A 25,710-nucleotide genomic window follows, 5' to 3' on the forward strand; every position below is an offset into this window, starting at 1 on the left:
CTGGGCCAGAGCCCACTTTGCCCATGCCTTAAAACGTCTCTGATTGCGGGTCGAAGTATGTCTAGCGAGCCTTCTAAGCAAATATTTGGTGCCTTTGCCATTTAAGGCGTTAAACGTGAGGCAGCAGGTCTTGAAGTGTGATCGCTTGCAGACCGGAAGCCAGTGGAGGTTTCGCAGTAGAGGGGCTGAAGGCGAGCCCACGGGACGGTTTAGAATCATTCAGGCAGCGGTATTTTGAATGACCTGCAGTTTTTTGAGCAGCGTCGAGCCTATTTCTCCCAGCAAAGCATTTCCGTAGTCGAGGTGACTGATCACCATGGCCTGGACTAGAGTTCTGCGATGCTTGATGGGAAGATAGGGCAGAATCCTACGTAAGAGACGAAGGCTAAAGTAGCAGGAGCTGGAGATAGCTGCTATGTGTTCTTTCATGGATAGAGCCCGATCAAGTTTAAACCCCAGGTTTTTCACTGATTGTTTTGGGGCTGGGGTGACTCCCAGCTGGGAAGGCCACCAATCGGGCGTCCAGAAAAGAGGGGCTTTCCCTATTAGCATGATTTCGGTCTTGCTTGTATTCAATTGGAGACAGTTTACCGTCATCCAATTAGAAATGGCAAGCATGCTTGCCGAGAAACATAGGTTTTCTGATTCTACGTCAGGGTTAATTTTGAACATAAGCTGGGTGTCGTCCGCGTATGAGACTATCTCAAACCCAAGTGGCTCTACTACTTTGGCTAATGGGGACATATAAACATTAAACTGTGTAGGACTGAGGCAGGAACCCTGGGGAACACCCTTATCCAGACAGGATTTCTCTGAGCAGTAGGGCCCTAGCATGATCGTTTGATGTCTGTCAGAGAGAAAGTTCTGCAGCCATTTTAGGGCTCGATCTTGGATGCCGCAAGAAAGTAATCTCTCCACCAGCTTGGAGTGCGCGATGGTGTCAAATGTGGCGGAGAGATCCAGGAGGACCAGAATTACTGATCCTCCAGCATCCATTTCTCGCCTCAGTGAATCGGTCACTGCCAGGATTGCAGTTTCGGTGCTATAGCCTGGACGGGACCCTGATTGTGATGGGTCCAGGAGGTTGTTAGACTCCAGGTAGAGGCTCAGCTGCCTGTTTATGGCCGTTTCCAGTTGTTTGCCCAACAAGGGTAGCAAATATATGGGGCGGTAGTTGCTATGTACCTGGGGGTCTGCAGATGGTTTTTTCAGGATAGGGCGAACGTATGCTTCCTTCCAGGTGGGGGGAATTATACCGGAGTTGATTGAACAATTAAAAATTCTTTGGATTTCCGGGTCACAGCTTGATGCTAAGAGGGCCATAATTCTGGGAGGGCAGAGGTCACTCGGTGGATACAGGCGCCAGTGTCACTATGGTGAGAGATACACTGGTTACCCCTGAGCAATATTTGATTGGGCGTACTTACCCAGTCACCAATGCTGACAGTGTTACCACTAATCATGCAATGTCTATGGTGACATTAGACTGGGGGAGGGGGGTGGGGGGGGGAGTTTACTGGCCTGAAACAGGTAGTGGTCTCTCTAAAGCTACCAGCTGCATGTCTGCTTGGGAATGACCTGGAAGCCTCAGCCTAGGCTGAGGTTGAACTAAAAACTCATGCAGCAATGCTGGATATCCCTGAATTGGTGTGTGTGAACACAAGAGTACAGAGCAAAAGGCAGGGTGAAAAAGTGTTGGAGCCTGAAAGAATGGCCCAACCTACTAAGAGGAAAGGCAAGAAGACTGGGGAACCAGCTTCTGTTCAGCAAAAAGATCAGGACCCCTCTCCTCAGGGAGAAGACTTGGACACCCCAGAGGGAACTGAGCCTATGGAGCTTGACCTTTACCAGGTTGAACTCTTGGGCCCAGGGGGACCCTCTAGGGAAGAGCTGTGCCAGGGTCAGCAAGACTGTCCCACTCTCGAACGTCTGAGGCAGCAAGCTGTATCAGAAGCAAATGGAGATGTCAGTGGTACCCACAGAGTTTATTGGGAAGAAGGATTACTGTACACTGAGGCAAGAAACCCCACTCCTGGAGCCACCAGGAGAGTGGTAGTGCCACAGAAGTACAGGGAGTTCCTCCTAACTTTAGCTCATGACATCCCCCTAGCTGGACTTCTGGGCCAACCCAAAACTTGGGAAAGGCTAGTTAGCCACTTTTACTATCCCCGGATGCACCAAAAGGTGAAGGCGTTTGTCAGCTCATGTGTTACCTGTCACGCCAGTGGCAAGACAGGTGGCCACACAAAGGCCCACTGATATCACTTCCTGTGGTGGGGATTCCCTTTGAAAGGGTAGGTGTGGACATAGTGGGTGCACTTGAACCTCCCACAGCCTCAGGGAACAAATTAATTCTAGTGGTAGTGGATCGTGCTACTAGGTACCCTGAAGCAATTCCACTTAGGACTACTACAGCTCCTGCAGTAGCCAAGGCCCTCATTGGTGTCAAGACATTGAAAGGCATGATTATGGGGCTCCCTGAGAAACTCTAAAGGAGATGGGATGTCCTCTTACCATGTCTGCTTTTTACTTACAGAGAAGTGCCACAGAAGGGAGTAGGTTTCTCACCATTTGAGCTTCTGTTTGGCCATCCTGTAAGGGGACCACTTTGTCTTGTAAAGGAGGGCTGGGAGAGGCCTCTCCAAGAACCCAAACAAGGTATTGTGGACTATGTGCTTTGCCTAAGGTCCAGAATGGCTGAGTACACGGAAAAGGCATCCAAGCATCTTGAGGCCAGTCAGGAGCCTCAGAAGCAATGGTTTGACCAAAAAGCTGCACTGGTTGAATTTCAACCTGGGCAACAGGTGTGGGTTTTGGAGCCAGTGGCACCAAGGGCACTCCAAGATAGATGGAGTGGACCTTACCCTATCCTAGAGGAAAATAGTGAGGTCACCTACTTAGTTGACCTGGGCACAAGCAGGACACCCACAAGGGTTATCCATGTGAACCGCCTCAAGCTCTACAATGACAGGGCTGACATCACCATGCTGATGGTGACTGATGGGGAACAGGAAGCAGAGGGTGAACCTCTCCCTGATCTCCTCTCTTACAGCCCAAAAGATGGGTCAGTAGATGGAGTTGTGTTTTCAGACACCCTCTCTGCCCAACAGCAGACTGACTGCAAGCATGTCTTGCAACAGTATGCTGAGCTCTTTTCCCTGGCCTGACCAACTGCTGTACCCATGATGTGGACACTGGTAACAGTGCACCTGTCAAAAACAAGACCTATCGACAGTCAGACCAAGTCAAGGAAAGCATCAACGCTGAAGTCAGCAAGATGCTGGAGTTAAGGGTTATTGAACCCTCTGAGAGCCCCTGGGCCGGCCCAGTGGTTCTGGTCCCCAAGCCTCATCCACAGGGTGGAAAGAGAGAAATTAGGTTCTGTGTGGACTATTTCGGACTCAACTCTGTCACCAAGACAGATGCTCACCCTATCCAAAGAGCAGATGAGTTGATAGACAAATTAAGGGCAGCAAAATTTCCAAGTACCTTTGACTTAACTGCAGGGTACTAGCAGATTGGCATGGCCCCAGGAGCAAAAGAGAAAACAGCATTCTCCACACCTAATGGGCACTATCAGTTCACTGTAATGCACTTTGGTCGAAAGAATGCCCCTGCCACCTTCCAGGGGTTGTTGAATCAAGTCCTTGCTGGGTTGGAGTCCTTTAGTCCAGCTTATTTTGATGATATTGCTGTCTTTAGTTCCAACTGGCTGGATCACCTGATCCACCTTGGGAAGGTTTTAAAAGCCCTGAAAACTGCAAGTCTAACTATCAACGCATCCAAATGCCAGATAGGACAGGACACTGTGGTGTACTTTGGCCACCATGTTGGTGGAGGCCAGGTACAGCCCTTACAGCCCAGGATCCAGGATCCAGGCCATCCTGGACTGGGCATCTCAAACAACCCAGACCCAGGTCAGGGCATTCCTTGGCTTGACTGGGTACTACAGGAGGTTTGCGAAGGGATATGGGTCCATTGTGACTCCCCTCACAGAACTCACCTCCAAGAAAATGTCCAAGAAGGTTAACTGGACAGTTAGTTGCCAAAAGGCTTTTGACACCCTGAAAGAAACAATGTGCTCAGTACCAATTATAAAAGCTCCAGATTATGCCAAGCAGTTCATAGTGCAGACGGATGCCTCTGAGCTAGGGATACGAGCGGTTCTATCTCAGACCAATGATGAAGGCCAAGACCAACCTGTTGCTTTTATAGGCAGAAGGCTTCGCCCCAGGGAGCAAAGTTTATATAAGAACTCCCATTACATCTTTTGGTTGAGTCCGCCCAGGTAGTACCATCTTACCTGGGTGTGGAAAGACGCCAATGATGAAGCATGTCACTATTAGTGAGTGAGGCGTCTTCTCCAATATCTGTGGATATCCCATCACTTCTCATGGCTATGTTTAACGACAACATCTGTTATATAGGACTATCTGGGTCATTTTATAATTGACTCCAAACACCTATTGAACCGGAATCGGGGACATAGGCACCAGCAGTTGCTTCTGTGATATTATATCCTTGGGAGATTGCATCTGCCTTGCTTTTCTCTCTCTCTCTCTCTCTCTAGTGTTACAAGATATAGAGGGGCCTCCATAGCCTCGAGAGTTTATAAGAATCTAGGGCCAAATAAGACACCTAGTACATGAGACAAAACTTGTTCCTCAGATAACTCCTTATCCCAACTCTCACCCAATTGATCTACCCTACTGCTACTCTCCTCCTGGGACATCCCGGAATATACTCTTCTAATACCTGTTCCCGCTGTCACTCATAATGGCAGAAGGGTTGGCATATGGTGAGGATGAAATTTCATCCATTTTATCCCTACCTCCTCTGATTTCAGACACCACACTGACCCACATTACCCAAAATAGCGGTGATTGGGAGTCTCTTACGGAATTAAAAAGGACACAACTCAAAACACTTTTGGAATTGGAATTGGAATTGGAATTGGAAGTGCATTTGTAGAGCGCGAATTGCTGCCCGAAGGCGTCCAAGCGCTAAGAGTAGCAATAGTCCGACCAGTGGACTCAGGAAAGGGGTAGGAAAAGAAGGTTAGACTGAGTGAAATAACCAGGTTTTCAGTTGTTTGCGGAAGACCGTTAGATTGGGGTTGGCTCTGAGAGACAGCGGCAGGGCGTTCCAAGCCCTTGCGGCATTGTAGGAGAATGTCCTGCCTCCGGATCTGGTTCTTTTAAACCTGGGGGTCAGTGCGATGAAGGTCTGAGTGGAACGTAGACTTCTTCTGGGAATGTAGTGGATGATAAGATCCCGAGTGATCCTGGGGCCGGCGTTCCAGAAGGCCTGATGAGCTAAACACATAGCTTTGAACATTACTCTCTGGCGCACCGGTAACCAATGGAGAGATATCAGTCCCGACCTTGCTGACTGTCTGCGGGGGAGGTCTAGTAGAATGCGTGCTGCGCAATTCTGGACTGTCTGCAGTCTTCTCAGAGTGGATTCAGGGGCGCCAAGATATAATACGTTATTAAAATCCAGGCGTGACTGGATAAGACCTTGTACGGCCACCTGCTTGGCGTCCAGAGGGAGGAGAGGGAGGATTTTCTTTAACATCCTCATGATGCCAAAACAGGTAGCTGAGAGTTTGGAGGATTGTATATTGAAAGACAACGATCTATACAGCCAAACTCCCAGACTCTTGATGCTATTTTTAGGGATTGGGGGGGAGCCCAGACCCAGGCGGCCACAGGGAGGTGGGGAGGCTGAGATCAGAAGGACCTAGGAGCAAGAGCTCGGTTTTGTCCCCATTCAGTTTTAAACAGGACAGGGACATCCAGGTCCTTACTGCCTCTAAACACTCTCTGAGCCCGCCACAGACAGGTGGATTAGTAGCCTGCGACATGGAGACCACCAGCTGCGTATCGTCCGCATAGGAAATGATCTTTACTCCAAATGGGCGGACGACATCAGCCAGTGGCCCCATGTACAGATTAAAGAGGGCAGGACTCAGAGAGGATCCCTGAGGGACTCCACAGTTCAGAGGTCTCCTAGTGGACACCGAATCGCCTTCAAACACGCGAAATGACCTGTTCTCTAGGAAGGATTGGAACCAGGCCCAGGCTTTATCCTTAATCCCGGCTTGGGATAAGCGTTCCAGCAGGGTGACATGGCTGACCGTATCAAAGGCCGCACTTAGATCAAGGAGGATCACTGCCACTGATCCTCCTTGATCGAGGATTTTTCTGGCTTCCTCTGTAACCATGAGAAGGGCGGTCTCGGTGCCATGTTTTGGTCTGAAGCCCGTCTGGGTTGGATCCAGTAAATGGTTGTCTTCCAGGAAGTGTATTAATTGCGAATTAATATATTTCTCCAGGATCTTACCTGCCCATGGGAGCAGGGAGATGGGACGGTAGTTGCTCATATTAGTGGGGTCCAAGGTAGGCTTTTTCAATAAGGCTTTGACCATCGCTTGTTTCCAAACAGTCGGAACCGTACCGGAAGAAATGGAGGCATTTAAGACCTCCTTAATAATAGGTAGGGTGACCCGCGAGGCTGCCATTATTATGTCTGGTGGAGCTGGGTCTTCTGGGGATCCAGATTGTACTTTCCGAGCCAGAGAATCAAGAGTGGCTAAATCCAGAGGGGGGAAGTGAGTGAGCAAAGGTGACCGATAAGTTGGTGGTGAGGTGGCGGGATCAGGAAAGGGAGTGGATTGGTTAGGATTTTTCGGGGGAAAGGAGGAGTAGATTGTGCTTATCTTCTGATGGAAAAACTCTGCAATATCGTCACAGTGGGTATCGGACACCTCCGCCTGGGTGCAAGGGGACTGTTTAGTGAGGGTAGTGATGATCTGGAAAATTTCCTTGGGCTTGGATTTGGCAAGTAAAATTTTCTCGGAGAAGTATGAGGCTTGTGCTGCTTTTATCATCGTTTTATATTCGCTGATGGTTTCTCGATAGCGAGTTTTATTGTCTGTGGAGTAATCTGAGCGCCAGCGTCTCTCCGATTGCCTACAGAGACGTTTCTTATCTCTGAGGGTCTCTGAGTACCACGGTGCGGATTTGTAGGAGCGTTTAAGTGTGATTTTCTTTATAGGTAGAACATCATTGAGGGATTGAGTGATCCAGTTGCTGTAGGCCTGGTGGGCAAGGTCGGGATTGGCATATGTCCTAGGTGGGTTCTCAGCAAGTTTGCTGGACCACTTGTCAGCTGCCAAACGGGACCAGGCTCTCAAAAATCTCGTGGTGGGTGGTGGCTCAGGGTTTTTGAATACAGTCCAGTTGATGGGGATCAAAAAATGGTCCGTCCAAGGCAGGGGAATTGGTGGACTGATTGAGAGGCCCGGACAGTTGCTAAAAACTGGATCCAGCAGATGGCCCTTCACGTGGGTGGCAGAGGGGACCCATTGGGAGAGTTGCAGAGCTGCTAGGTCCTCTGCTAAAGTCAGTGCTACGTGATCTGAGGATGACTCAAAATGAAAATTGAAGTCACCCAACAGGATGTAATTAGAGGTGGTAGTAAGACGTTCAGCCACACCAGATGGTAGGCTGACATGGAACTGCTTCGAGGGGCCGGGTGGGCGATAAATAAGAGTGCCGGAAAGGCAACTATTGGGTGTTAATTTGATGTTAAAGGTAAGACTCTCACAGTCCGTAATGGTTTCCGGAACTACTCGGCAGTGAAGTTGTTCTTTATAGATTAACGCCACACCTCCTCCTCTCCCTTTGGGGCGGTCTTGGCGGGAGATTCGAAAGCCTGGAGGAATGGCTGCTATGACCGCGGGATCGGCCTCAGAGGATAGCCAGGTTTCTGTAAGGAATAGTATGTCTGGTGAGTGTTCCTCTATTAGCAGAGCGATTTCGGTCGTATGTTTTGGTAGGGAACGACAGTTCAGTAATAGCATGCGAAAGTCGTGTAGTGGATCCGAATTACATTTGGATCTGAAGGAGTGGTGGCAGTCAGGGCATATGGGCGGCAAGGTGTCAGCTTGGTAGCTGTTTCGACAGCAGTTCCAGTTGGTTGACCTGAGACTGTGGAGAGTGTCAGCATTGTAGGTGATAAGTCCTGAGGACTGAGAGGTAGAGGGACTGGCCCTAGGCCCGGACTCGGCGCGGACGAGCGCAGACGAGCTTGCCTTATGCGCGCCTTTGGCGCGCAATCGTCGCGCCCGCTGCGCTCGTCCGCTGCGCTTCCGGTGCATACACATTGTTATAGGGCGGGAAGGGGGCGTGGCCTCGAGGGGGCGTGTCCTTTGCTACGGCGTGGCCAGTGGCGCCTGCTAAGACTCCCGTAGGCTCTCCCTCGCAGCGTTAGGACCGCTGCTGGGGGCGCTATCGGCAGGGAGCAGGAGGCAGCTGAAGGGCAAATGAACAGCAGCAACAATTGCAAGTGAGTTTAAAAAGTAATTTTAAAAGCATACAGTGCAAGTAGCGCAGAACTAACTCCCGGCTGAGCCTCAGGAGGACTAAAGGTTACCTAACACGCTCGTCTATCAGCCGGTTAGTTATACCTGATAGAGGGGGCGTGGCCTCGAGGGGGCGTGTCCTTTGCTACGGCGTGGCCAGTGGCGCCTGCTAAGACTCCCGTAGGCTCTCCCTCGCAGCGTTAGGACCGCTGCTGGGGGCGCTATCGGCAGGGACAATCATGACCGAATACATCGGCATGGGGCAATCATGACCGAATACCTCCGGGGGAACATTGCCCCTAATGGATTAATTGTCACCAACGCCCCAAGAATTTTCTTGAATGACCCTGAATTTCGACATAGCTGGTCCCTTATTGCATGGAAGAGATTGGCTAGTCTTAATTATTAAAACAGCTAGGAGACTGTCTGATGCCCTCCTAGTAGAAATCAAGACACTGGAAAATGGGCTTAAAACCCAAATTACCATCAGTGCTTTTAAAAAGAAATTGGAGGAAAACAACAAGACCATCAATGAATACAAAGAATACTTGACACAAGCAAAGATCACTAAATTCCAAAAAGATCTCAAACGATTCAAGTATGAAAAGGTCTTCCCGTATTCAAAAGCGGATTATAATCCAACCGAGAAAGACAAATCGGATTTCTCCGATACCGACAGTTCAGGCTCCACTAGAACCTCAAGCGATTCCTCCTCTGAGGGGAGAAACCAGAGTTGGAATAACACTAAAAGGAGGGGCGGCCGCCCCAGGAGAAACCGGGGCAACTACCAGACTATGGGCTCATTTCCACAACAACCATTCGGATGGGGACCCTACATGCAACCACCATTCCCACCTCCTCAATTTGGATATCAATGGCCACCTTTCCAACCTTCTTTTTTAGGGAGAGGCCCAACCAGAGGAGGGGGAAACAATGGGAGAGGCCCCAGAGTTCACTGGAGAGAAAACCCAGGAAGAACAGACAATACCAGAAGCGAGACCCAGCACGAGCAGGAACCTACAGGAATACTAAACCTCAGTTCCAAGATGCTCTCCCCGGTACAACAGAATGTTCTAAACAAGGGACTAGGCTTTGTACCTACGGCCAGGACAAATTTATTCAATTTAAGGATTGAATTGTCAGAATTCTTTCGAAAACTGAGATTATCAGTATTTTTTGCGGATGCAGACAATACACAAGAACTAACTGAGGACAAAAACACCGGCCTCAGAAGAAAATCACGTTTTATTCCACCCAATCACACTATGCCACCCGCCCTCCTCGCTTTTGAGAAGGCAGTCACTCTAGAAGTGGATAAAATGAAAACAAATGAACACAAAGTTTTTAATAACCTGACCTCGATTGAACGAGAAGCAATCAGAAATATCGATTGCATGAATGATATCGTCATCAAACCAGCGGATAAGGGCGGCGCCACAGTTGTGATGCCTTTGGAAATGTACCAGCAAGAATGCAGAAAACTGCTGGATGATCAACGCAATTACAAACGATTGCAGAGAGACCCCACAGGAGGCCTGAAACAAAATATATCCAAGATGGTAAAGACAGCAGCCGAAGAGGGGTGGATCACGACAGCAGAAGCAGCCTTTTTGGTAGAACCCAATCCAAAAATTCCCTATTTTTACATTCTACCAAAAGTGCACAAGAATGTAAACCCACCACCGGGAAGACCAATTGTTTCCGGAATTGGTTCAATTTTGGAACCATTGTCAAAATTCATAGATTCTTTTTTAAGGCCCATTGTCCACAGGATGGCGTCCTACCTGAAAGATACCCGAGATATTCTCAACAATCTCCAGCTGATACCATACAATGTATCCACAGATCTATTGATTACTTTAGATGTGGAGGCGCTGTATACCAGCATCCCGCAGGAAGCCTCCCTACGAGTAATCAAAACCCTGTTAAGGAATGAAGAATGGACATCCATCACTCCCATACAATTCATCATTGACTGTGCGAGATTGGCACTTACAAAAAACTACTTCGAGTATGATGGTGATTTTTTCTTACAGACTCATGGCACTTCCATGGGCATGACCTGTGCACCTAGTATAGCATGTCTTTATGTCCATGATTTTAAAACCAAATTTATCTACACCGACACTAACCCGTATGTTGACAACATGTCGGTGTGGAAACAATACATTGACGACATCTTCCTTATATGGAAAGGGAACGAAGCAACAGCAGAAGACTTTCTGAACTGGTTAAATACAAGAGACCAATATCTCAAGTTCACTATGACGGTAAAAAGAGACTGGATTACCTTCCTCGATCTAAAAATCTGGCCCGATATGGGCAAATTGAAAACGGAGGTTTTTTATAAACCTACAGATGTGAACAACTTACTGAGATACGACAGCTTTCATCCGAAAACCTTGAAAGATAATCTACCAGTAGGACAATTTCTGAGACTACGCAGGAATTGTACAGAGAAGGAAACATACATGGTACACGCAAAGAAATTATCACAAAAGTTACACTCTAAACTGTATCCACCACGGCTAATCAAACAAGCTAACAAGAGGGCAATCAACAACCCAAGGGAAGCACTACTGGACTCTCATCTCAAACCCGAGAATAAACGAATAGTGTGCGTCACCACCTTCGGCACTGAATCCAACAAACTAAAGGGGATCGTATCAAGACACTGGAAGACCCTAAATTCAGGAACTCTTAATTTACCCAAACCGCTTTTTGCATTCAAACGCGGCAAATCCCTATGGGACTCAATAGTACACACTCGCCCCAAGAAGAAGACAGGAACCAGAGAAAACACAAATACACTATGGGACTTACCCGTAGTTGTAGGACACTTTCCATGTGGAAGCTGTAATGTGTGCACTCTAACAAAAGCAAGTAAAACCATCGATTTGGGGCTACAAACACCATGGGAACAAAGGTCATTTTCGAATTGTAACAGCCAAAATGTGGTGTACATCATGACCTGTAAATGTAATCTGAGGTACATTGGTATGACGTCACGTAAAGTCAAAACACGATTGAATGAACACCGCAGTACCTTCCGATGCGGAAAAACGGTCACAAAGATGATGCGCCATTTCCAAACGCTGAGACATAGTGAGAATGATTTCACTTGGTCAATCATTGAAAAACTGCCCAATCTATGCAATGAGAAACAACTGTTGAAAGCAGAACAACGATGGATTTACCGATTGTCAAATGTCAGCAATGGGTTAAATGAGGAAATTCCGTGGTCTATGTTAACATGAACAGGACCATACACACAGTTTGAACGCCACTGATAGTGATTAGTACTGATTAGTATCTATTCGAATAAAAAGTCCCAAAACACTGATCAATGATAATAAAAAATCAACTAATTACTTAAGATGGAGATTCACAATGTAAAAATACTTTACACGATTGGACACTAACCAGGGGGTTGGATGTTGCACTGATACATACGTCTTTAACAACTACAGACTGCACGACACGCGGACTACATTGAGGCAACCATTGATCGGTTCCTGACATAGGATAACCCCTGAGTAGATCCGGGGGCCACTCTTCCTCGCATTGCCAACAATTTCACATTGCAATAATGATTGAAAGGATGGTCAGTCTCCCCTTACATATGCAGACGAGAACAAGCCTGCGACACAAGGGTAGACGGATACTCAATGTTATCCTACATCGGTAGGTCCGCACTGTGCACTTGGCTGTAAGGGATTGTGAATATAATTCCAGTCAACGCGGAAAAAGTTCCCCTCTTTGCCCAAAATAAGGTGCAAACACGCCAAGACCGGCCCTGTAGACTATATCTCCCAGAAATCCACCAAGGACGCGTCACACAGCAGACACCTGAGCAACCTTTACGGATGCACGTCCTAACATCTATCCACGTGACAGACCGTATCCAATTACACAATACGCTGTTGACGCTATACGGAAGACGGACGGAAACTCACTAATTATTTAAAAACCACAACACACACACTAGATTCACACGGCGGCGGGCAGTGAACACTATAGGTGTATCTACGGTGACCGATCTTTGATGAAGTAAGATGCAGCTAAATAGATCGTATGTCTGCCTTAAGAAACGTGTGTGTGCAGGCGTTTCTAAGTACAATATATTGGATGTTTGGGACGAGAATGCGTAACGTTTAAACTACCTTCTGTAACTTTACGTTACCATCAGTTTCCTGTTTAACTGTATTATGACGGGGATCTGGTTAAGCTAATAGGGTCTTACGGTCAATAGGTGCGAGCATAAATTACCGGAGCCCATCCCGTGTTATGATTTGAGTGTAATAATACAGAGGTCTGCACTCGGGAACGTGAGAAATACTACCTCATAGACGGAAAGGCTCTTGACTAACTTTCATAGTATAAGTGATGCAGCAAGAATACTTGTAGCTTCAAACATAAAACGTGTAAACGTATGTGAGTTTCTGAAGTGGTAACCACACGACCACCATTTGTATCTTTCACGTTTTGCTTTATATCTTCAGTGTGTGACTACAAGACGGCACCAATAACCACGTGACCCGCATGGTGCAATCTAGCACCGACCAGTAGGTGAGAATGGTTTGCTGATGAACACAACTTCAGCATTAGACAAGAAGGTGCAGTTTTGGGAAAGGATATCGGTTTCACACACCGCGCACCGATAAAATTTTCCCCATCTTTGCCCCCACCTTTTGTTATGAAACACGGGGCACACAGAAAATCACATTGTTATTACCCCCGAGGTGACTTGGAGAACAAATTTGAGAGTTGTATTCCGGATGGTTAAGGGTAGGGAGTTTTTTATTTAGTCACTCTCAAATTAGAGATGCGAAATTGACACTAATAAACACAATGGAGTAGACGATATCGCACCAATCACGGGTGGATTGATATAGCCACATAGAGTTGAGTCATAGATGTCACGATGGATGTGAGTTCCAAACAGAGTTCTAACATGATTTTGACACTATTCTCTCCGTCTAGAAAATCTACTGGATTCTAATTTTAGGTGAGTGCAATAGGCCTCATTTTTCTATCTGGGTTTGCATGTAGTACATGATTAAACTTGAGTCAGGAAAACCTACTATTACAAAAGACGGCCCTGAAGAAGGCCCCAGACCCTTGTGGGCTCTGTGCGCGGGCCGAAACATGTTGGCATAAGAAGTGGGTACATTTGAAACAATAATTTCAAAACAACCCCATCACAGCATACGCTTTTTATTTGGTACCCCAGGTACCCCAAGAATAAAGTTTCGCATGAGGGGTATATCTGGAGGTATTTTTAGTATCTACCACTGAACTGGTTTCCTGCATAACCAGAGAAAATTTATATAAGAACTCCCATTACACCTTTTGGTTGAGTCCGCCCAGGTAGTACCATCTTACCTGGGTGTGGAAAGACGCCAATGATGAAGCATGTCACTATTAGTGAGTGAGGCGTCTTCTCCAATATCTGTGGATATCCCATCACTTCTCATGGCTATGTTTAACGACAACATCTGTTATATAGGACTATCTGGGTCATTTTATAATTGACTCCAAACACCTATTGAACCGGAATCGGGGACATAGGCACCAGCAGTTGCTTCTGTGATATTATATCCTTGGGAGATGGCAACTGCCTTGCTTTTCTCTCTCTCTCTCTAGTGTTACAAAAAAAAGCAGAGTTGGAGTGCCATTGAGAGGGAGGCCTTTGCTGTGGTTTGGTCCCTGAAGAAGTTGAGACCATACTTGTTTGGTACTCACTTCCTAGTTCAAACTGACCACAGACCTCTCAGATGGCTAATGCAAATGAAAGGAGAAAATCCTAAACTGTTGAGATGGTCCATCTTTCTACAGGGAATGGACTTTGAAGTGGAACACAGACCTGGGACTACCCATGCCAATGCAGATGGACTTTCCAGGTTCTTCCACTTAGACAATGAAGACTCTCTAGGGGAAGGTTAGTCTCATCATCTTTCGTTTGGTGGGGGGGGGGGGTTGTGTGAGAAAGTGCCCTCTTTCTTGCATGGTATGCCCCCACTTTTTGCTGAATTGCTGATGTACTTTAAGTGTGCCCTGGGCTCCTGCCAATCAGGTACTGAGGGCCTGTGTTCCTTCCCTAAAACTACATTGAAGTCTAAACCCAATTGGCATCTCTCGCCACATGTCAGCCCCTGATAAATGGTACCATAGGTACCCAGGGCACTGTGACCAGAGAAGGCCCCTAAGGGCTGCAGCACTTAGTGTGCCACCCTTCGAGGCCCTGTACCCTGACACACACACACTGCCTTTGCAGGCTGGGTGTCTAGGTGCAGAACAAAACAAATAGTCAACATGGCACACATCCCTGTGTGCCATGCCCACAAACCACTGCCCTGGCATACATCAGTCACCCCTCTAGCTGGGTGCCCTATGCCAGTGGTGAAGGTACAGGTGCATGAGCCATGTACCCCAACAGTGCCCAGGTCTATTCCTGGGCCCTGTAATTGCAGTGCTGCCATTAAGAGTATATGGTGCAGAGAGGTTGTCATTACGAACTCCACAGCACCATAATGGCTACACTGAAGACTGGGAAGTTTGGTATCAAACATCTCAACACATTAAACCCACACTGATGCCAGAGTGGGATTTAATGTAAAATGCGTGACAGAGGGCATCTTAGAGATGCCCCCTGAAACTCAACCAGCTCCCAGTGACCTGACTGAGTGGCTGCACAGGCTGCCACCACCAGACATGTTTCTGGACCCCTGGGTCGAGAGCTTGCTGCTCTCGGGGGCCTGAAACAATGCACATCCTGGGACGAGGTGCCAAGCCTCCGCCCCAGGATGGGCCAGGTTCACGAAGGAGAAGCTTCAAAGGCAAGCCGCCTTTATAAGCTTCCCCAGACCATTTGCTACTTTCAGCAACTGGTCCCCACCGGTTCTACCCTCCACTTTGGGTGGGAGAGCCGGCAGGAAAAACAAGCGTGGAATAGAAGTGTGCCCATCTATGCCAACTCCACCCCTAAGGTGGGGGAGGTGAGGTGAAGCACAACCTCGAGTCCCCGCCATCTTGAGGATGGGGGGACCCAGCCAACCAGGGACAGGCTCCTGGCCCCTCTCCCACTGGAGAGTGGCAGAATAGGGGGTGTACCCTGCCCTTTGCCTACCTGTAATGCCCCTAAATTTAGTATTTAGGGGCACCCTGAACCTTCCTTCCTCAGATCCAGCAACCAAAAGAAAAGAAGAAGAAGAAGAAGGACGAGAAGCCGTGCAGAGCTAACAAGAGGACGACGCCCACTAACTTGGCCCCAGCCCTACAGGCCTGTCTCCCCTCGAACCTGCTCCTGCGAAACCCCGGCGTGTCCAGCGGCCAGCAACTTCAAAAACCCCGGAGCACCTGCTTGCATTCACTTTCCAAGCTGCTTCTCCCGTGAACACCGGACGTGTTTGATCTGCACCTCCTGGTGCCAGCCAGGGACTGCGAATCCAGCACACTCTGCACCTGCCGAGCCCGGCCCGTGTTTGAGTGAACAAACACCACGGGGAGGTTCCCCCGGCGATCCTGACCCGAGATCCGGCGACCCCTGACCTGCCTCAAGCCTCCAGACGATGCCTCCGGCCTCAATCCAGGAGACCCCCCTACTGCGACCAGAGCGGGTAAGAAAATCCGACGTCCAAAGGCACCCCTGCACCCAATGCCCCACGGCCTTGTGTGCCCAACCCAGTGGTGCCTAACCATCCCACTATATCCCAACTTACCCCTCTAAGTGGTGGTCACTCCTGAAAGATCCTCGTCCCCGAGCCTGCAGTGTTTCTTTGTCCCGGAGAATCTCCATTGAACTCAACAGGGCACCGACCTCAAAATTGCAGTCTGCACCCAGCTGCCCTAGAGCCACTGAGGGTGCCCCTTTGGTGCTAACTTGGTCCCTAACTTGCCCTGAGCTTAACCCTAGAAGCCTTGCTCCAGCAACCCTGTGGCCTGCTTGCCAGCCGCCACCAATCGGAGCCCCCCTATCCCTCATAGGATAACATTAGGTCTCAACACTCTGCACCCAGCCGCCCGAGTGCCGCTGAGGGTGCAACAACAGTGCATCACTGACCCTAGGAGACTCCTGAGTCTAATCCCAGAACCCTAACTCTAAAGACCGATTACTTACCATGAAACCGATAACTCATTTTTCCTCATAGGATAACATTGACAATTTTTCTCCCAAAAAGTTTTGTGTCGACTTTTGAAAACTACAAATATTCCTTAAAAATCAGCCGATTAACCAAAACAGATTTTCTCAACTGTTTTCAGGAAATGTCCCAGTGCTGAATCCAGGATCGAGCACTGAGTAAGAAAAGTAACAATAACCTAACTTACCTGCTAAGTGAATTTCCTCCCATAGTTTAACATTGGTAATTCTATGTGAAAAAGTTTTTGTGTCAACTTTTGAAATGCAATAATATTCCTTAAAAATCGGACCTTTAACCAAAACGCATTTACTCACCTGTTTTCAGGAAATGTCCCAGGACTGAATCTAGGATCCAGTCCTGTGTTAGCAAAAGCAATCTGAAAAGTAATTAACTGTATTTTACTTAAAAAGCCCATTCATTTGAATGTACTATACCTGCAATGTGTTGCAAACTGCTTTCTTAAAACTGTAACCAAAACCAGTACAAGTTACACTGCAATTCTGAACTGTGTTCATACAAGTAATTTACTACTGCAGAGTATTTATATGCTTACCTGTACCAGGCTTGCTTGGTTCTAGAAATAAAACAACAGTATATTTTTTATACAAAACAATTGGCCTAGAGTTCAGTTCTTGAGTGTGTGAGACCATTTGCTGAGTGAGTGTGTGCAACAAATGCTTTACACTGTCCTCTGATAGTGCCTTACTGCTCGACCAAGCTACCACTTTAGAGAGTAAGGTTCTATCTAACTTTAACCTCTGCCAAACCTCTGGAGACTCTTCAACTCTATACACTCTGTACCTCGCTTTTGTGCAGTATCTATAGAGCCAGTTTCTTACAGCAAGTCACTCAGACCAGAATTACTAATGTCCCAGAAGTGCTGATGCTAAACATGCTGCCTCAATATTCTCCATATCACTATGCCCAGGGCTGTGAGTGGGCCGTGTCTCAACGGGGCTGGGCACTGGCTGTTTTTTAAAGGGGGCCTCGAAACGGGTCTCTATCGGGCTCTGTTTTGTGCCCTGGCATAGGCGGTCCGTTTTTTTTCCAGAATGCAGTTAGAGCATGCACATCATGTGCCCGCGCTCGCACTAGTGGAGAAGTTACGGCATGACGTCATGCCAGGTGAGCGTTGCATGGGGAAGGGAAATCCTTTAAAGAGAGTCATTTTCTCTCTGGATTTCCCTTCTTTTGTTGAAGCTCAGGAGCAGCAACATCGTCGTGGTGTCACCAGGGCTTTAGGTGGAAGCTTTTTCAATATTATATACAAGCCATAATTGCTGCTTATGTATCTTATGCAACTAACAACCATTGACAAAGCCAATAGTCCTAACTTGTAGGTATGATGTTACTTGTTGTATGATATATCTGGATGCAATGACAGGAGCAGCAAAATACAAGTCGGGCACACTATGCTAAGCACAGATTTTTAGCTTATTTGTTTTTAAGCCCCGCCCTTAATTGCATTGGCCACGCCCCTTTGAGAGACGCCCCACCCACCTTTTTTCTCCCACTTAAAGCCCTGGCTATGAAAGATCTTTACCATTGGCATAGCTATGAGTGGTGCAGCAGGTGCAGTGGCACTGGGACATGTTTCTGGGGCCCTCTACACCCCAGTTATTGTACTCTACAACCAAACAAGGAGTAGGAGGGCCCATTTTCTAACCTGGTTGTGTTGCGTCCAGCGCGCCCTGGCCTCCTCTCGGCGCTTTACGCAGGCAGATGTTCAATGCCAGCATCACATTCTAGATGGCGCTCTGGATGAACCGAAGAGAGGGCATGTTTTGTTTTGATGCCACAGTCAGTCTATCATTTGTTCTGTATCCGTCTGATTGAATACGTATAAACCATATACATTTCAATTCCTTTAACACCTATAGACCAGGCCATGGCAGGATTTTTAGACAGTGCTGTGTTTTAAACAGCAAATTCGCTGGTGTTTGTCTTTCTCTGCTCTGCAGTCACTAAGTGTTTAATACCGACAGTAAAATGCATTTACCTGCCAGTTGCCTTTGACAGACACTTACTTTTTCACTTATTTTCTTTTACTCGTCTTTGAATTCTGTGAACTACCCTCTATAATTATTGTAAAAAGTGTTTCCGCCCGGTCTCGAACCGGGGACCTTTCGCGTGTTAGGCAAACGTGATAACCACTACACTACGGAAACTCACGAGTAAACAACGCTGGGCCCTAAGCACAAATCTCTAAGAAGCGCAGAGCAGCAGTATGAGCACACTGTGAAAAGTCCCGATTGTGTCTCTTAAGGCGGCTTCAGAAATGGTTTCCTACTTTGGTTCTAGCTGCTTTCATCTCAGTCTCCCTTTGTGGCGTGTCTGCCCCTCTCCTGCTGCAGCAGAGCACTCAGCCCATTCCCTCCTACAAAAAGAATTTCATTCTGACTATTTATAAACAAGCTAACTTTTAACCTATGAATAGTAAGTACACCGCTCAGTTTAGGAGACAACTCCGCTCCCAGTTCAGCAGGGCGGCAGGTGCATGCTGGGGGTGTGGGGCTGACGGACCCTTCATCATTCCAGAGCCCTGAAGACTGCAAACTCCGAGACCAGACTGAGTCCCAGCTGCGGAGTGGTAAGTCTAGTTCCGGTGGTTCTCTCTGAGGTTGTTTCTTTTGCTGTGAATCACCCTCAGAAACTCCCGATGAGGCCGAGGCGTGAGCTATGGGGTGAACGGAGTGAAGACCACGGAGCAGCTGTGGGGCTCAGTCACCGTCAGTGCTTGAACGAGTCCCCAAGACTGAAGAGTCACGAGTTATAGAACTCTTTAGAGCTCTTTTCACCATATTTGATTAATAAACATTGGCATAGCCAATAGGTCTCGCCTTTGGGACCTTATAAGAGTTTAGGAAGTCAGTTCCAGGGTGAAGAGGAGGCAGGGGTGAGAACAGAGAAAAGGAAGTCAGCCCTGGGGTGAAGATGGGGATGGGGTAAGACCAGCAGAACAGCTGGTCAGTGTGTAGGTGAAGAGGAGAGAAGAGGATGGTTGTAAATAGAGGAGAATGTGGAGAAAAAAAACAAAGAAAGGGTGGTAGCGCTGGAGTGAACAGAGGACAGGGCAGCATGTGTGGAGACTAGTGGACAGAAATGGAGTAGTATGTCAGAGTAAAGGGGGGGTGCGACACAGAAATGGAAGGACACTTGTTGTGAAGAGGAGGCAGCGGGCAATTGTTACATTGAACATAATCACGGGGATTACAGGTTGAAAATACTCAATATGACGACTCCAACTTTAGTCCGTGGACGTTTAAAGAAATGTGTGTTCAAGAATGAAATAAAAAGCCCGGCAGATCGTTCACAAGAGAGCGGCCAGGCTGCAAGTTGCTCCCCCAGCGGGCCGCAGGCATGGTTTCTCGACCGAGTGGTGTCTGTGACTGGCAGATCTGCAGACACAGACAACATTGCTGCCCAGGTTTCAGATTGCCATGTGTGACATTTGCATTATTTATGCTGAATTCTGAGTGACATTTTAGCAACTAAGAGTGACACTTTCCTGTGAGAAAAATTAAGCAATTAGGACAAGTGCAACATATTAATTAAACCAATTAGAGCAATGAGAAACTTTAAGAAGATTTTTTAAACTGCTACAAAGCACCAGAAATGGAAGGGAAATAAGGAAGCAAAGAGGCGGTAAGGGGCTTGCTGAGTGTGAAAGAAGCATTCGACCTCCCTCGTGGAAAGACAGAGCAACATGGATAATGCACAACCGAGAGTGCCTGCTTCTAAGCACTAACATCGGACACAATAAAACAGATCAAAGTCTGGGAAGTATAAAGCGGCCGGAAATAACTGTTTTTAAAGATATATTTCTGTCAAATATATTTATCCAATTGGTGGGACTCTGAGAGGTGCGCAAAGGGGGAACTCCTCGTCATAAAACATGATATAAATCAAAGATTAGTGGTAAATCTGCTGTGCTCGTGCATGAGAATAACAGCATACTTTTAAAATACATTTTGTAAAACATGCCTCGGGTGCGAATATCCAATTGGGACACTTCTTGTTAAAAACATGTTCGCAGTAACAGATTAGGTTTGGCAAATATGTTGCGCTCCGGATTGGAAACCACAAGGAAATAGCACTGTAAAATGCAGACGTAATCTTCAAAACGGTATAAAGTCAGTTATTTTAACGTTTCCGTTTAAAATGCAGCAATTCTACATCAATAACACTTGCTGCAGAGCAGCCATCAGCATCTGCTGGTTAGGGAGGAGCCTGAAATCTAACAAGTTGTTTGAAATCTGAATCTGCATGCTTTTGCTCTTGGCAGCCACAGCAAACCCTAGAAGCAGCAGAGCCCGCGAGAGGTCCCAAGAACCCACTCGCCTACATGTCCTTCTTAACAACAACTCACTTTACTGTACAAGACGAAAAGCGAAGCCTCCGCCGGCCATCCTGCACACAGTCAATGACCCTGACTTGAACACACAAAATATCATCTACAGCTACGCGTGCTGACACTGTGCACCGCGCTAAAGCGTCCCCCTCAGAAACGCCGCTTGAGAGAAAGCTTCCGCCTATCTGGGGACCTCTGTACACATGGTGGCAAAATGATCCTCGGCAACCTAGTTCAAAGAGCTAAAAAAACAGTAGTTGATTGTAAACATTCCTCAGATGCATATGTTGTTATTCTAGTTATGTGACGCAAACGTACAACTCAACATTATTAGGCAATCTTGATGAGTGTTTTAGTTAAAGAGGTTATTATTGTAAAATAAAATGTTGACTTAGTCTCAATTTACAAATCTTATGGATTAAGCATTTATCTGTCATTTACAGCCGGGGGTGGGGCCTGCGACTTCTCGGAAACACTGAGCATATCCCATGTAAATCAGAGAGACACAAAGGAAGCGGGGCGAGACGGGAGGTAGGCCGAAGGAGCAGGAGGTGGGCTGAGGGGAGCTGGGAGGAAGACACTCAAGGAGGGAGAGTGGAGAGAGCAGGAGAGAGAAGCCAGGTGGAAAGAAGACAGAACTGAGGGTTGGGAAGGCGCCAAGCACTGGGGAGAGCACAGAAGAGGGAGAAAGAAATCAGAGGAAAAGAGGGAGGGGGTAAACAGAGGTAAACAGCATGAGAGAGCCTGGTCATGAAGCTGCGAGTGATGGTGAGAGGGCGAATAAAACTAGAAGGGAGACATGCGTGCGTGGACTTCACTTTTCAAGCACTGCACTCGTGCTCGTGGCTCGCCGCTGCTCGCTTCCGAAAGGTGGATGCCGCCACAAGCACGAGTGCAGTGCTTGAAAAGTGAAGACCGATGGCTAAAGGCCCTCCTAGAGCAGCGCATGCAAGACGTTTCAGATTTATTTTGGGGCTAGACTGCCCTGACAACACTCTTTGGAGCGGATTGGCGGGTGGATGGAGGGAATTCACTGAAAAACATTGGGAAAACCCCTACTGCGACTTGCAAATGATTTGCTCCATACATCCTCACCTTCCTGCCTCTGAGGAGGGATCTGGGAGGGCAGAGGGCATGGGGCAGATGAAAGTGGGTGGGTAGGAAAGTAAACAACATTTATACAGTTTAGAGATAGCTTTTTACGATGGCTGATGCGCTGTATCTACAAGATTGTACTTGTTGAAATGCTACTAAAGAAAGTTTTTATTTTTTATTTTTAAAACATATGCGCTCTAGCGGAGTACTCAATGAAAAAGTAAAAAGTAGTAATCTAAAAGGAAGCAGTGGAAGGGCACATGCCAGTCAATCAAAAGCATGGTATAGAGCCCATGCTCCAGGGGAGGGATGAACACAAGAAGAATAAAGAAAGCCATTCAAGAAGGAAAAAAAAAGTAGCACAATAAAGTCAACCAATGGAAACAATGGGCAGGGTCTAAGCCCAGTGTACGTTTTTGGGATAGCCCACAAGAGTTATTTTCCAACCAAACAGAGAGAGCGGTCTCGTGGGCATGAACTGAAAAGCGATCTAGTGTAATAAAACTCAAGACAGCCACAGCTGTGCCACCCTTATGGATCACTTCCTTTTACGACGTCCCCACAGCGCATTACGGGCCCTGCTACCATCCTAACCGAATAATTCGCCCCTGCGACGCGAATGATTACTGACAGTGATGGGGGTGGGCTGGTCTCCAAGACTGTACCGTGCTTGTGTGGCTTTCCTGCCGCCACGCGATGGGACACTTAGGAAGCGGACTTGGGGGCCCTCCTTACCGACAAAGTTTGGTTTGTTTGCTGCACCCAAACACACCTCATTTCACCCAAGCACAGTCACAGGCCTATACATTACATAGTCTTACGCAGAGCCAATGTCACACCCAGCACACCTGCCGCAACTACACCAGATGAGATCCTCTAGCTGCCTCAAGCGCCACGTTGCTGGGGCTGTTTTTGTGCATAAGACATGGATGTGCAGTCATATCAGGTCTTTATGGCGCAACATTTGAACCCAACTAGCTGTGATGTTTGACATGGAACTTGCACCGGATCCGCTGCCAGTTTACTAGGCTATGTTCAGGATATAGCAAAGAGCATCTAACAATTTACTGCAATTACACTGCCATTAGCTAAGTGCGAAGTTGCTCTGCACTGGAGGGGCAGACACTGGTCAATCTGACTGAACACCCTAGTGCACTGCGACACTACCAGTACTGTATGCAGGGCCGGACTGGGAACCAAAACCGGCCCTGGCAAAGTGCTCAGCCGGCCCCCCATCCCAAAACCGGCCCCCCACCCGTGCGGCGCACCGGGGGATTGCCCGGTGCCTGCTACGGCCAGTCCGGCCCTGACTGTATGCCACACTTCAGCCCCCGTCTGCCATAGCAAAGGACATTGGGCACCCCTTTGGGCCTACCTGCAGGCATCGGAGTCTACGGAACTTAACTCTTGACTACGGGTGATGTCTATATATCGGTCTTGGTTACACCTTATAGAGTAGCAAATGTAAACCTCAGATGTAGCCTGCTCTCCGACTTCATTGGGTTTCCTACTGCCTGAACTACCTTCCCATATACACGGATTTGCTGTTAGTCCGGCACTACCAGCCGTAGCCTGCGCCCTCTTGGATACCTTGCTCTGTTGTGCGCGATATAATGCTCCCCACACTTTGGGGTTACTGTTGGGTTTGTTTATGTCATGATCAATTGATAACGTTTTAGAAAAAGAGCCACAGCTTTGCTCAGAACAATAGTCACAAAAAAACTGGGTGTTATCAGCTGTGTTGGCAACGGGAGCATGCCAAGACTCAGACAATCTGACTAAATGAATCAGCCAATCAGAATGACTGTCTGCTTTTAAATGCATTCAGATGGAAGGAGGCAGCCAATACGTAATCCGACAGCCTAATGGCTAGAACTCCCAGCTTTAGATAATGGGGAACCAGGTTTGAATCCCAGCTTCGGCTCAACATCGTGGGCCCGATTCACAGAACTAACTTAAGACAAAATCCTAAACTTACTACCATTTTGGTATTCACAGAAGGCACTTACTCATTTTGGTATTCACAGAAGACACTTACTCACTTCGGTATTCACAGAAGTTAGGAGTCCTAACTTTAGGACTCCTAAATGTCTTCTGTGAATACCGAAAGTCTTAAAATTAGGATTTTTCTCAGTTTAGGAGTCCTAAGGTTAGGACTCCTAACTTTACAACTACTAAACTGAGAAAAAACCTAATTTTAAGGCTTTCGGTATTCACAGAAGGCATTTAGGAGTCCTAAAGTTAGGAGTCCTAAATTTAGGACTACTAAATTGAGAAAAATCCTAATTTTGAGACTTTCGGTATTCACAGAAGGCATTTAGGAGTCCTAAAGTTAGGACTCCTAACTTCTGTGAATACCGAAATGAGTAAGTGCCTTCTGTGAATACCAAAATGGAAGTAAGTTTAGGATTTTGTCTTAAGTTAGTTCTGTGAATCTGGCCCCCTGTGATTCTGGGAAATCACTTCAATCTCCCTATGCCGAAAAAATGTGCGATGTAAACTGGTCCTGCTGTAAAGGTTTCTATCGCTCGTGGGTCAGACTGGCGCTATATAAAAAGTAAAAAAGAAAATCCGAGATCTCCGTGAAATAGACCCAGGAATCTGGCTTAAATAAGAACAAGCTCAGTTTTACACGGGGAGCAAAAAAAACGCAATAATCAGCAATACTGAGAAAAAGGTGGCATAAACCCTGCGCCATGTTGCGCCCCATTTACAACGTGACGCATCTAGGGAGATGCGTCACGTTGTAAAGCTTGCGCCACATGTGGGCGTACCTGCACAGGGGGGGGGGGGGGCGTTCCGGCGCAGGAACGCCTCCGAAAAGTGGCTGAGTGAAATCTACAAGATTTCACTCAGTCACTTTTCCAGCCATGCTGCGTCAAAACCCTGCGCCTAACGATAGGGCACCCCCGAGCCTTGCTGGAGCTGCGTCGCGCTTGCGACGCAACTCCAGCAATGTGCCAACCTTCCGCCATCAGATGCGTCACGCATCTGTTTATCCTTGCGCCACGATGCGCTGCACTGTAAATGCGGCGCATCTATTGTGGCGCAAGGGTAAACTTTCGTGACGCATCCATGCTGATTTGCAGGGATGCGCCAGGGAACATAAATCTGCCCCTATGGTCTTGTTTCCCCAAAGCCCAAGTAAACTGCCCCTCCTGCCACTGCGGAGAGCGGGAACATCCCCGTGGAGGCGCCAGGTCATCAAGAAATCCTCGGGCGGGTCCCTTGGGAACTTAAAAGGTGGGCAACAGGGGTTCACCTGCTTTGCTGCCTTTTTTCTGTGGGTCAGTTCTGTATAGCAGCGCCCCGCTGAGGGGCAATGTCATCCCTGGCTATGGTGGTCAAAGGTGGGGAGGTAAGCACACCTAAAAGACAACAAAAAACAGATACATATTCTGGGTGGTTGGTAGATAATCATAGGGTCAGTCAGCCTAGGTCATTCTCGCCGCCGGGTTTTCTCTCAGCGCCAACAAATTAACCTATTTCTGTGTTTAATGAATAGGCAACAAATCGGCTGTAATGAAAAACACGTGCGGTATTTTTTATCTCACGGAAATGTTTTTATCAGGACGGAACCAAGGTGCCATGGGAAATCTCAACTGTGTGTCGCAACATAGTAGAGGTGGGCGAGCCGCTGAATGCTAGAGCCAGGCTCCAGGCTGAAGATGGCCCTGGCTCAGCTCGAGGTCCTGCTGGAACCTCTAACTCACAGCAAGCCGAGCTTTCATGCGGCTTCCACCTCCCTCTACCGG

At 47.7% G+C, this 25,710-nt stretch overlaps 1 non-coding gene across 1 annotated transcript; it reads right to left on the reverse strand.

Moving 5' to 3' along the window:
- Window positions 1-18,604: 18,604 nt before the first annotated feature.
- Window positions 18,605-18,677, reverse strand: TRNAV-AAC (transfer RNA valine (anticodon AAC)). The gene has a single exon. It is a non-coding gene; the product is annotated as a tRNA-Val (tRNA).
- Window positions 18,678-25,710: the final 7,033 nt, after the last annotated feature.

Source organism: Triturus cristatus, chromosome 4_1, assembly GCF_964204655.1.
Source record: "Triturus cristatus chromosome 4_1, aTriCri1.1, whole genome shotgun sequence".
Classification (NCBI taxonomy): Eukaryota; Metazoa; Chordata; class Amphibia; order Caudata; family Salamandridae; genus Triturus; species Triturus cristatus.